General features: G+C 45.7%; 1 long non-coding RNA gene across 1 annotated transcript; it reads left to right on the forward strand.

The window, feature by feature from the left end:
* The first annotated feature begins 9,111 nt into the window (after positions 1-9,111).
* Positions 9,112-12,155, forward strand: LOC130295834 (uncharacterized). The gene is made up of 2 exons (XR_008849019.1): positions 9,112-9,292; positions 10,561-12,155. It is a non-coding gene; the product is annotated as an uncharacterized LOC130295834 (long non-coding RNA).
* Positions 12,156-14,235: the final 2,080 nt, after the last annotated feature.

The raw sequence follows: 14,235 nt of genomic DNA on the forward strand, positions 1-14,235 counted from the left end.
AGTGACAAATGGTTTTTGGGGGACAAGTCACCTTTAGGAAGCCCCTATGGTGCCAGGACAGCAAAAAAAAAAACACATGGCATACCATTTTGGAAACAAGACCCCTCGGGGAACGTAACAAGGGGTAAAGTAAACCTTAATACCCCACAGATGATTCATGTCTTTTGCATATGTAAAAAAAAAAAATGCTTGGTTTCCCAAAAATTTTACATTTTTAAAAAGGATAATAGCAGAAAATAACTCCCAAAATTTGAAGCCCAATTTCTCCCGATTCAGAAAACACCCCATATGGGGGTGAAAATTGCTCTGCTGGCGCACTACAGGTCTCAGAAGAGAAGGAGTCACATTTGGCTTTTTGAAAGCAAATTTTGCTCTGGGGGCATGCCGCATTTAGGAAGCCCCTATGGTGCCAGAACAGCAAAAAAAAAAAAAAACACATGGCATACCATTTTGGAAACTAGACCCCTCGGGGAACGTAACAAGGGGTAATGTGAACCTTAATACCCTACAGGTGTTTCACGACTTTTGCATATGTATAAAAAAAAAATTTTTTTACCTAAAATGCTTGGTTTCCCAAAATTTTTACATTTTTAAAAAGGGTAATAGCAGAAAATACCCCCCAAAATTTGTAACACAATTTCTCCCGAGTACGGCGATACCCCATATGTGACCCTAAACTGTTGCCTTGAAAGACGACAGGGCTCCAAAGTGAGAGCGCCATGCGCATTTGAGGCCTAAATTAGGGACTTGCATAGGGGTGGACATAGGGGTATTCTACGCCAGTGATTCCCAAACAGGGTGCCTCCAGCTGTTGTAAAACTCCCAGCATGCCTAGACAGTCAGTGGCTATCTGGCAATACTGGGAGTAGTTGTTTTGCAACAGCTGGAGGCTCTGTTTTGGAAACAGTGGCGTACCAGACGTTTTTCATTTTTATTGGGGAGGGGGGCTGTGTAGGGGTATGTGTATATGTAGTGTTTTTTACTTTTTATTTTATTTTTTGGTAGTGTAGTGTTTTTAGGGTACAGTCGCACGGGCGGGGGTTCACAGTAGTTTCTCGCTGGCAGTTTGAGCTGCGGCAGAAAATTTGCCGCAGCTCAAACTTGCAGCCGGATATTTACTGTAAACCTCCGTCCATGTGAGTGTACCCTGTACCATTGGGGGGAGAAGCATCCAGCTGTTGCAAAACTACAACTCCCAAGATGTACGGACAGTGGAAGGGCATGCTGGGTCTTGTAGTTATGCAACAGCTGGAGGCATACTACTTTGGCTGGGGATGCTGGGGATTGTAGTTATGCAACAGCTGGAGACACACTGGTTTGCTACTTAACTCAGTGTGCCTTCAGCTGTTGCAAAACTACAACTCTCAGCAGTCACCGACAGCCAACGTGCATGCTGGGAGTTGTAGTTATGCAACCAGCAGATGCACCACTACAACTCCCAGCATGCACTTTAGCTGATTGTGCAAGCTGGGAGTTGTAGTTTTTCAACAGCTGAAGGTACATTTTCCATAGAAAAAATGTGCCTCAAGCTGTTGCAAAACTATAAGTCTCAGCATGCCCATAAGGGAATGCTGGGAGTTGTGGTGGTCTGCCTCCTGCTGTTGCATAACTACAGCTCCCAGCATGCCCTTTTTGCATGCTGGGAGCTGTTGCTAAGCAACAGCAGGACGCTGTCACTCACCTCCTGCTGCTGCTCCACGCCGCATCCGGTCAGTCTCTCGCCACCGCCGCTCCTGGGGTCCCGATCCCAACATTAACGCCGGGGATCGGGGTCCCCAGCACCCGGGGTGCACGTCCCGCACCCGCTCACGTCCTCCGGAAGAGGGGCGGAGCGGGTTGCGGGAGTGACACCCGCAGCAGGGGCCCTGATTGGTCGGCGAATCAGGGCGATCGTGAGGTGGCACCAGTGCCACCTCACCAGGTCACTGGAGACCCGATTGACCCAGAATCGCCGGAATTGTCCAGCGATCTGCGGCCATCGCCGACATGGGGGGGCATAATGACCCCCCTGGGCGATATGCCGCGATGCCTGCTGAACAATTTCAGCAGGCATCGGGCACCGGCCCCCCTCCGGCTAGCGGCGGTGGGCCGGGAATGGACAGGACGTACTCCTACGTCCTCGGTCCTTAAGGACTCGGAAACGGGGGCGTAGGAGTATGTCCATTGTCCTTAAGGGGTTAAATTCAGTGGTATTATTTAAAATTGAGATTAAGTGGGATTATAATTGGTTTCTATGACATGACAAGGGAAATGACACAACGGAATGCCCATAGACTATAACAGGAAGTAAAATGTGAGCTCATTTCTTTATAAATCTGTGCTATGTAGGAAATTAACCTGTGCCACAAGTGTTACCTGGGTAGAGTAGCACATTGTAAAATGAAATTATCCGGAATTATAGCTGTTTACTATGGAATAACAAGAGAATGACAGAATGGAATGCCCATAGACTAAAATGGGAAGCAAAATTTTATTTGGAGTCTAAACCATTTAACATACCAAATAAATATTTAGCAGGCATACTCTTCGTGTTCAGTGGGATTCTTTAAAATTGAGAATAAGTGGGATTATTATAGTTTTTTTTATGAAAGCACACTGGGGATGACGCAATGGAATGGCCATAGACTATAATGGGAAGCTAAATTTAATTTGGAGTGTGAACCATTTAATATATCAAATATATCTTTAGATGGAAACTGTTCAAGTTTAGTGGAATTGTTTAAAAAGATTTAGTGGGATTATAATTGGTTTCTATGAAATGACAAGGGGGGTGACAGAATGGGTGCCCATAGAGTATAATGGGAAGTAAAATATGAGTTCATTTAAACATAAATTTGTGTTACGTAGCAAAATAAACTTCACCACAAGTGTTCCCTAGGTAATGTAACATATTTAAAATTTAAATTACCTTAGATTATAGCTGTTTACTGTGGAATGAGAAGGGTTAATGACAGAATAGAATGCCCATAGAGTAAAATAGGAAACAAGATGTGACTTAGAGTCTGAACTGTCACAGAAGCCTTCATTCCCTGGGCTCCTGGAGAGAAGACCTGGCGGACAGCGACCTCCCACCCATCAGCTATTGGCCCAGGACTAGGTTATGATTTTGGGGTGGAGGATACATGGTGGCAACTACAGGTCCATTTATACTTCTGAATCTTCCAAGCAGAGAAATTCTGCTCGAAAATTACCAAAGAGGCCCTCGCCGACTTAATTAGCCAGCAATGCATTGTGCTCAATATTCTGGTAAAAGAATTAACATGTTCATTCTTTCCCTAGGAGGAAATCTCCGCTACTGAAATTCCATAGTGTGCACTGTGTAGGAATCATATTGATTGCAATAGGACTCTACTGCATCAGAATTTAGGAATTGCTGAACGGAAATGCACTAGGAAAATATATAGAGGAAGATTTATCAAAGTGAAATAGGTGCGCTGATTTTATACATCATGATGATGGTGTAGTTGGAGTGCACATGCACCAAATTCATTAAATGGTTCAGGGCTTATGATAAATATGGGGTTTGTACAAATTTTTGTGAAATTTCACTTCATAATACCATTTTGTATGACCCCCTTTTCTGCTGCTTTTGTGCAACATTTTCCACCCACGCGACTTTTTTGCGACTTTCTGAAAGCCAGTTTGTAAGCCAGGTCTGTTCTGGTATAGGTTTTTTTGTTGTGTAACTGAAGGCTGTGCAACAAATCTGCAACTTTTTTTTTTTAAAGTTGCACGTCATAAATCACTGACCACAGCAAAGTAAAAAGCAGATCTTGTGTAAAACATCTGTACAGTGAGAAATAGTTCTGGCCGGTGTAGTACTAAAAGTCAAACAAAAAGTCGCACATGCAACATTTTTGCAGAAAATATACACAAAATACCTGTGTAAATCCCTTGATAAATCCCCCTCCCCATAGTGCGCACTGACCCCATGACTGTATTTCCCTCTACTCCAGTATCCTTCTCACGCTGGACTGTTTTCCTCAGTCAGCGATCTTTAAGCTACCCTGTATCCATTATATGTTTATTAAAAACACATACCGTACTTGCCATAAAATATATGGCCTCTCTCTATGTTTGATTAAAGGGGAACTCCAGTACATAAGTACCTATCCTCAGGATATGGGATAAGTGTGTGATCACAGGGGGTCCGAGCGCTGGGACCACTCTGAGATCTCCTACCCCTCATCCTGTCTCTCTCTGCATGGAGTGACCTCCGTTTTGCGTAAGGATAACTGTCAGCCACCTTGCAGTGCAGTGCAGTGGCGTTGCTAGGGTTGGTGTCACCCGGTGCGGTAGAAAATGGTGTCACCCCATACCTACCCCATACCTACCCCCTCCCCCCAGTAAGTTTTTAGCCTGTTGTGACAGACACCACTGGTGTAGCGCATTGTGAGAAATTCCAGTATAATAATCAGATATACCAGTTGCCACAGAATAGGAAAGTGTTAAAGAAGTTTTCACCATTGAAATATACAGCTCCCAGAATTACTTAAAGGGGTACTCCACTGGAAAACATTTACTTTTATATCAACTGGTGCCAGAAAGTTAAACAGATTTTTAAATTACTTATTTTTTAAAATCTTAATACTTACAGTACTTATAAGCTGGTGTATGCTCCACAGGAAGTTGTGTAGTTCTTTCCAGTCTGACCACAGTGCTATTTGCTGACACCTCTGTCCATGTCAGGAACTGTCCAGAGCAGGATAGGTTGCTATGGGGATTTGCTCCTACTATGGACAGTTCATGACATGGACAAAGGTGTCAGCACAGAGCACTGTGGTCAGACAGAAAAGAAATTAAAAAAGAAAATAACTTCCTGTGAATCGCTTATACAGCAGCTAATAAGTACTGGAAGGATTAAGAATTTTAAATAGAAGTAATTTACAAATCTGTTTAACTTTTTAGCACCAGCTGATTAAAAAAAATGTTTTCCAGTAGAGTACCCCTTTGAGCAGTGGTGAGGTTATGCTGGGAGTTGTAGTTTCACTGACCTAACTGTAGAACTGACAAGCGACTACAGCTCTGATAGGACATAGAGAGGAGAATGTACAATGATATCAGTGACTACAGGTGACGTCTTCTCTATAGTCTTTCCTTATCTAATTCAGATGGTACATAGCGCCAGGACTTGTTCCAGCTAAAACTTCTCTCTGCAGAATGTGATGCCAAGATGTCTCCTCACTATGTCAGCACATTCTCATCCTCTATATGAAAACAATTGTTATTATAAACCTGCCAGACACTGTATCCTCTAAATATAATACTACTATACACTATACTCTTTGATTATAAACCTTCCATACACCGTACCCACTGAATATAATACTACCACACACTGTACATTCTGAATATAATACCAACACATACTGTACCCTCTGAATATAAATCTGCCACATACTGTACCCCTGAATATAATACCGCCACACACTGTACCCACTGAATATAATATTACCACATACTGTACCCTCTGAATATAATACTATCACAAACTGCGCCCTCTGAATATAATACTACCACAAACTGCGCCCTCTGAATATAAATCTGCCACATACTGTACCCTCTGAATATAAATCTGCCACATACTGTACCCCTGAATATAATACCGCCACATACTATACCCCTGAATATAATACCGCCACATACTGTACCCTCTGAATATAATACTACCACCCACTGCGCCCTCTGAATATAATACTTAGAGATGAGCAAACTACAGTAAATTCAACTCATCACAAACTTCTCGGCTCGGCAGTTGATGGCTATTCCTGCATAAATTAGTTCCGCTTTCAGGTGCTCCGGTGGGCTGGAAAAGGTGGATACAGTCCTAGGAGACTCTTTCCTAGGAATGTATTCACCTTTTCCAGCCCACGGGAGCACCTGAAGGCTGAACTAATTTACGCAGGATAAGTCATCAACTGCCGAGCCGAGAAGTTCGTGACCAATCGAATTTACTGTAAGTTCGCTCATCTCTAATAATACTACCACAAACTGCGCCCTCTGAATATAATACTACCACCCACTGCGCCCTCTGAATATAATACTACCACAAACTGCGCCCTCTGAATATAACGTTGCCATACAGTGCACCCTCTGAATATAATACCACAACCTCAGTAACACCCCTCAACATCCGTTAGCTGATGCTATTACCACAGGAGGGAGGTATTGGTGGTGTTGCTAGTGGATGATGGGGGTGCTACTACTGAGGGGGGGTGTTGCTGGAGGATGATGAGGGTGCTACTGGCCATCCCCCCTGGCAGTATCACCCCCATCATCAATCGGCAGGATCATCCTCCTGGCAGGATCACCGCCATCATCCACCATCAGGATCTGCTGATGGAGGTGCTGCTGGGGGGGGGGGGGTGTTGCTGGTGGATGATGAGGGTGCTACTGCCAGGGGGGGAGCATTAGGTAGGCAGCAGTTCCCCCACGTTAGGTAGGTAGCAGTTTCCCCACATTAGGTAGCATCTCTTCCCCACATTAGGCAGCATAGATTCCCCACATTTGGTACCAGTTCCCCCACATTAGGTAGGTACCAGTTACCCCACATTAGGTAGCAATTTCCCCACATTAGGTAGCACAGATTCCCCACATTAGGTAGCATAGATTCCCCACATTCGGTAGCACAGATTCCCCACATAAGGTAGCATAGACTCCCCACATAAGGTAGCATAGACTCCCCACATTTGATAGCACAAATTCACCACATTAGGTAGCATAGACTCCCCACATTAGGTAGTAGTTTCCCCACATTAGGCCGCAGGTTCAACACAGAAAGACACACACACACACACAGTCAGAGAGACACACACTCAGACAGACACACACAGAGTCACACACACACAGAGAGTCACACAGTCACACACACACAGAGTCACATACACACACAGTCACATACAGTACACACAGTCACACACACACAAACATAGATAGAGACAGACAGAGAGACAGAGAGACAGACAGACACACACACACACTCACCCATCCAGCGCAGCGCTCCTTCTCACCTGGCGCCCTGCGAGTGACGTAACTGACGTCCTCCTGCCGGCCATGCGGTGTGACGTCAGGCCGGCGCAGACGTGGGAGCGGAGGCCGGGCACAGTGCTGGTGAAGGTGAGGGGGCGGTGTGAAGACGGACGGGCGCACAGTGCACGTAAAAGGGGGGGGGGTTGCTGATGGACAGGCGCACCGCACACACAGGGCGGGGGGGGGGGTGCTGACGGATGGGAGGCCGGTCGAGCACAGATGGGGGGGGGGGGGTGCTGCGGAGCGTCATTAGGTTGGTGTCACCCGGTGCGGGCCGCACCCCCCGCACCCGGGTCGCAACGCTACTGGTGCAGTGGCATATACGCCCCTCCATGTATCTCTATGGGAGAGCCATGAACAGGAGATAAGTACTTATGTACTGGAGTTCCTCTTTAACCTCACATAGAGATAGACCATATATTTTAACGATAAGTATGTGTGGCAAGGAAAGATTTTCAATAATTTTCACTAAAAAAAAGGACACATCAGTGACTGAGGAAAACAGTCCAGCCAGGGAAGGATACTGGAGTAGAGGGAAATACAGTCTCAGGGCCCATGCACACTACATATTTTTCAAGTGATATTTGGTTCAGCAATTACACTTGGAGTCCTATTGCAATTAATGTGATTCTGCTGCACAGAGCACACTACTGAATTTCTGTAGCAGAGTTTTCCACTGCTGAAGCTTCTCTGCCAAAAGAACATGTTAAAGAGTACCTGTCATCACAAAAACTTTTTATATGTTGTTAATTAATGTATTGGAAACAACTTTCTAATACCATGTCATAAAAAAAAAATTTATATATTTATTTAGACTTGTAAAAACTGACCACTAAGGGTCCCCCCTACATTTTCCGGCCGCAAGTCTCTCATAGAGTTCAGACCCATGCAGCGAACGCTGTGCACGCTGCATGGCCACCTCAGCCTCCTGCGGTGCACATAATGAAGAGGGCAACATACCAGCAGCATAATATAAAGCAATGCATAATACAGAGCATTTTTTGCACATCTGACCACTGTCACTTTAACCCCTTAAGGACCAAGGACGTACCGGTACGTCCTTGGTCCTGCTCTTCTGATATAACGCGGGCTTACACAGTAACCCCGCGTCATATCACGGTGGGCCCGGCGTCATAGTGAAGCCGGGACCCGCCTCTAATAGCGCGCAGCGCCGATCGCGGCGCCGCGCGCTATTAACCATTTAGCCGCGCGCTCAGAGCTGAGCCGCGCGGCTAAAAGTGAAAGTTCCCGGCTAGCTCAGTCGGGCTGTTCGGGATAGCCGCTGCTAATCGCGGCATCCCGAACAGCTGACAGGACAGCGGGAGGGCCCCTTCCTGCCTCCTCATGCCTACAGAATGACTTATATAAAACAGCTGTAGGCATACTACTACAACTTTGGCTGTCCATGCATGCTGGGGGTTGTAGTTATGCAAAAGCTGGAGGCACACTGGTTGCAAAACACTGAGAGTTTGTTACTTAACTCAGTGTTTCCCAACCCGTGTGCCTCCAGCTGTTGCAAAAGAAAAACTACCAGCATGTACGGTCTGTCAGTGCATGCTGGGAGTTATAGTTTTGCAACAGCTGGAGGCACACAGGTTGAGAAACACTGAGTTAAGAAACAGACAATGTTTCCCAACCAGTGTGCCTCCATTTGTGCAAAACTACAACTCCCAGCATGCCCAGACAGCCGAAGGGCATGCTGGGAGTTGTAGTTTTGCAACAACTGAAGGAGAACAGTTTGGAGACCACTGTGTAGTGGTGTTGTGGTGTCCCGGTACCGTACCTTGTACCATACTTTGGGTTCTAAGTCCCCAAAGGCAGAGTTCCAATGTATAGGTAGGATCCTCCTGGTGGGATAACCCCTTGTCACCTCTTCCTTCTTTAATTTTATTGTGTTTGATGTACATACATTGTATATATATATATATATTATTATATGTATAGTACTTCCAGGACCTTAGGTCACATGACTAATAAGTCTAATGTTAAGTTAAGCTTAAGGACCTTCCAGGGCACGTGGTGTGGTCACATGATGTACCATAATGCTTTGTGAAAGGACTGACAGCTGGTGGGAACCAATAAGCTCTAAGCCCGCCCCTCTCCATATAAGGGAGCTGTTAACCAATCATCGCTCTCTTGGTTCCTGTACTGCAAAGCAGTAACATCTCTCTTGGGTTCCGGACTAGCAGAGAGAGAGGAGATCGGTGAAAACTTACAAGACAAAACTAGGCCTGAAGCCTACCAATTCAGCAGCTTACTAAACGTGAGTCTACCAAATCTAAATCCCGTTAATCCTGCGTGACTGCTGGACCTAAATAATTCTCCTAAATCCAGCGGAACAGCGTAATTCCAGACTCAGAGCTTATATACTACAAGGTCCCAACCAACTGTGAGGAACTTACAGACTACTCTTCTGTATAGACTGTTTGCCGTTATCAACCTGCATAAAAGCTGCAGTAAAGTTATCCACAGTTTACTAAACCTCCGGTTGTGGACAATCCTTTATTCCTCCCTATCGTTCCTGGGACGAGTGGTGGTAGGATATATATCTATAGAGTAAGAACCCGCAAACTGGCGTCACGACAGCTAAGGGTTAATTCAACACCCTTTCATCACTGCACATCTACACCACCTACACCCTACACCCCCAAGCTACCACAGTGTCCAAACTGTAGCTCTCCAGATGTTGCAAAACTTCAACTCCAAGCTTGCCCAGACTGGGAGTTGTAGTTCGGCAACATCTGAAGAGCCAGATGTTACAGAACTACAAATCCCAGCATTCCGGGACAGTCATGGCATGCTGAGAGTTGTAGTTTTGCAACATCTGGAAGAGCACAGATTGGAGACCAATGTACAGTGGTCTCCAAACTGTGACACTCCAGTTGTTGCAAAACTACAACTCCCAGCATGCCCGGACAGCCAAAGGCTGTCTGGGCATGCTGGGAGTTGTAGTTTTCAAGCTACTAGAAGCAGCAGTGATGATCTTCACTGTTGCCTCTGCGACCTCCACTTGCCTGCCGCCGCCTCCACTTGTCCCTACCGCCGCTGCGTCATCCACTTGCCGGCCGCCAATCCCCGCTGCCATTGCCGATCCTGTGGTATGTCCCCAACGCATCTCTCATCTTCCCCTGCTCTGCAGACTTCTAGAGGCGGGCAGAGCAGGGGAAATTAACTTTAACCACCCCAGTCAGCTGATACACTGTGATTGGTCCACAGGGACCAATCACAGTGATCGCTGACCAGGACCATCCACAGATGGTCCTGGGGGGGTTGCAGAAGTTGTCCCCCGCTGGTACCAGCGGGACTTCTGCCAGTTAACCTGTGTGATGCCGCGCATCGCATGATTAACTTAATGACTTATATAAACATCATGATGCGTGAACTACCAGCATATGATGACTTTTATATAAGTCATTCTGAGGGAAGGGGTTAAAGTGTACCTATCATCAACCAAAAATGTTTTAAATAATGTAGATACCATTATATGTATATTTGTAATAAATAAATATGTATATATTTTTGTCCCTGCAGCTATTGCCTGTGTGTCTGTATGAGGAGTCCAAATACAGGAAGTGAAGGTGGACAAGCAGGGCTCCGTACGCTGAGGACAAGCAGAGCTCTGTATGCTGAGGACAAGCAGGGCTCTGTACACAGAGGATAAACAGGGCTCTGTGCACCAAGGACAAGCAGGGCTCTGTGCACCGAGGACAAGCAGGGCTCTGTGCACCGAGGACAAGCAGGGCTCTGTACACAGAGGACAAGCAGGGCTCTGTGCACCGAGGACAACCAGGGCTCTGAGCACTGAGGACAAGCAGGGCTCTGTTCTGTGCGCCGAGGACAAGCAGGGCTCTGTGCGCCGAGGACAAGCAGGGCTCTGTACACAAAGGACAAGCAGGGCTCTGTGCACCGAGGACAAGCAGGGCTCTGTGCACCGAGGACAAGCAGGGCTCTGTGCACCGAGGACAAGCAGGGCTCTGTACACAGAGGACAAGCAGGTCTCTGTGCACCGAGGACAACCAGGGCTCTGAGCACTGAGGACAAGCAGGGCTCTGTTCTGTGCGCCGAGGACAAACGGGGCTCTGTGCGCCGAGGACAAGCAGGGTTCTGTGCACTGAGGGTCTGTGACACGCTCCTAGCTCACACCTGAGGATGATTGACGAGCCAGGAGCCTGCACAGAGCCCTGCTTTTCCTACCCTCACTTCCTGTATTGGACTTCTCATAGAGACACACACATAGAGCTGCAGGGATAGCACTTTTTCACCCAAAAATGTAAAAAAAAATTTACCAATGTATATTGCAAATATACATATAATAGTATTATCTACATTATATAAAAAAAATGTTTACGACAGGTACACCTTACTTCTTTCAGCCGAATATTGAGAGAAATGCTTTTAGGACTGGAAATGGCTGCATGGCCTTAGCACTGACTAATTCAGTTGGCACAGACCACACTATTCGAATTTCTGAGCTGAATTTCTCCGCTTGGACATTCAGTAGTGTGCATGGACCTGTAGTTGCCCCTGTGATGTCCCAGTACAGGACCCGGTCTTGTATTACCCTTAGGCCCTGTCAAGTTGAGTCCCTCAGTGACCTGGGGGCTCCCCTGCAAGGTCTCCCGCTGTTGGTTTTATAAAGGTGTGTGTGTCACTTCAATACCTAGACAGGATCTCTATGTATAGGTAGTATAGAGGACCTGAGGGAGGTCTCAAGGACCTGTATAAGTCTGTCACATGTTATGTTATGCATTCTCATGATTTGTTGTCACATGTTCTCCCAGAGAGCACCAGCTTAACCTATGACCCACAGCTTGACCAATGGGCTTTAGTCCAGCCCCCCCTCACTATATAAAGGGGCGGCAATTACAGTTCACTCTTTTAGCACTTACCACCAGCTACCCTACTGAGCTCAGCTACCATAGAAGTGATTAGCATCTGGAAGGCCACAAAATCTACAGTCTCTCCAGTCTATTTCTGCTGTCACTGAAACTAGTCAAGTCCTGCACATAGTCAAGTCTAATTTCAAGTCAAGTTAACTACAAGTATATTGGTCCAGCAAGCTGCGAGGTCCTCTGGGAGATAATAACACCTGTCTTCTACTCAGTAAAGCCTCCGTTTGACCATAACTGGTTGTGGACTCTCATTTCACTTCTAGCAATTGGGATAGCGGAGAATCGGGGCATGTGGTGTTCTGGAACCCGAAAACCCAGCATCACGAACAATAGGGGTTAATACCATCTAGCTCACGGGGTTAATACCATCTGATCCCACCACTCACACCGCTACACCGGTGGTCTCGCCATATAACCCGGTGGTCCACCACACCCCCATGAATCTTTCACCCAAAAATCAGTACCCATAGTTGGTGGGTGGGGGGGGGGAGGAGGCTGTTCCCTAGGTCTTCTCTACAGGAGCCCAGGGAATGGAGGCTTCTGTAACAGTATAAACTGCAAGTCACATCTTGCTTTCCATTAAAGGAGAACTGAGGTGCAGCACTTTTACCCTTCCCTTGTGCCCGTGCTGCAAAAGCTAAAAAAACAAACTTTAACTCCCCTTACTATGTTCCCCCGTTGCGCCAATATTGGCATCCTGTTCTTCCGGTGCTGCTTCCTGCTTCTTGGGTTCGGATCATCACATTGCAGTCAGCGTATCGCCGGCCACAGCGATGTCCCGCCTCGGCTGGTGATAGGCTGAGTGCACTGTCATATAAGGAGCTCGGGTCCCACCTTCTCCCTGCTTCCTGGGCTCCTTACATGACAGTGTGCTCAGCCTATCACCGGCCGAGGCGGGACATCGCTGCGGCTGGAGATACGCTGACTGCAGTGTGACGATCCGAGCCCAAAAAGCAGAAAGAAAGCAGCATCGGAGGAGCGGGATGCCGATATCGGCGCAATGGGGGAACGTAGGAATGTGAGTAAAAGTTATTTTTTTTATGTTTTGCAGCCCGGGCACAAGGGAGGGGAAAAGTGTTGTGCCACAGTTATCCATTAAACTCTATGGGCATTCCATTGTGTCATTAACCTATTATTCTATAGAAAACAGCTATAATCCAGGTAATTTTGGTCACCAAAACTTTACCAACACTTGTGGTAAGGTTTAATTTCCTACACAACACAGATTTACCTCCAAATTTTATTTCCCCATTATACTCTATGGGTATTCCATTTGGTCATTCCCTTGTCATTTCATAGAAACCAATTATATTTCCACTCAATCTCAATTTTAAATAATCCCACTGATCTTGCAGAGCAAACCTGCTAAAGATCTATTTGATATGTTAAATGGTTCAGACTCCACATCAAAATTTGCTTCCCATTATTGTCTATGGGCATTCCATTCTATCATTCACCTTTGAATTCTATAGAAAACTATAGAATGCTATAACTATAGAAAGCTATAAACTCAGGTAATTTTCCTTTTACAATATGCTACTCTACCAAGGAAAACTAGTGGTAAGATTTAATTTCCTACATAACACTAATTTATGTGCAAATGAGCTCATATTTTACTTCTAATTATAGTCTATGGGCATTTCATTCTGCCATCCCCCTTGTCATATCATAGAAACCAATTATTATCCCACTTAATCTCAATTTTAAATAATCCCACAGAATTTGAAGAGTATGCCTGCTAAAGATTTATTTGATATGTTAACTGTTTCAGACTCCAAATCACTTTTTGCTTCCCATTATCATCTATGGGCATTCCATTCTGTCATTCTCCTGTTATTCCAAAGAAAAAAGCTTTAATCCTGGGTAATTTTCATTTTACAATGTGCTACTCTACCTGAGGAACACTTGTGGTAAATTTTAAATTTCTCACATAACACAGATTTACATGCAAATTAGCTCATATTTTACTTCCTATTATAGTCTATGGGCATTCCGTTTTGTCATTCTCCTTTGAATTCTATAATAAACATATCATCCCAGGTAATTTTCACTTTACAATGTGTCATTCTACCCAGGGAACACTTGTGGTAAAGGTTATTTTGATATGTTAAATGTTTCAGACACCACATCACATTTTACTTATCATTATAGTCAATAGGCATTACATTTTGTCATTCACCTTTGCATTCTATAGAAAACAGGTATTATCCCAGGTAATTTTAATTTTACAATTGTCACAGCGAGCGCTCCGGCCTCCACCTCCGGACCGGAGCGCCCGCTGCCTGTGTTTCCCCTTCTGGGGTCCCGGCGTCTC

The sequence above is a fragment of the Hyla sarda genome, chromosome 11 (genome assembly GCF_029499605.1).
Source record: "Hyla sarda isolate aHylSar1 chromosome 11, aHylSar1.hap1, whole genome shotgun sequence".
Taxonomy (NCBI): Eukaryota; Metazoa; Chordata; class Amphibia; order Anura; family Hylidae; genus Hyla; species Hyla sarda.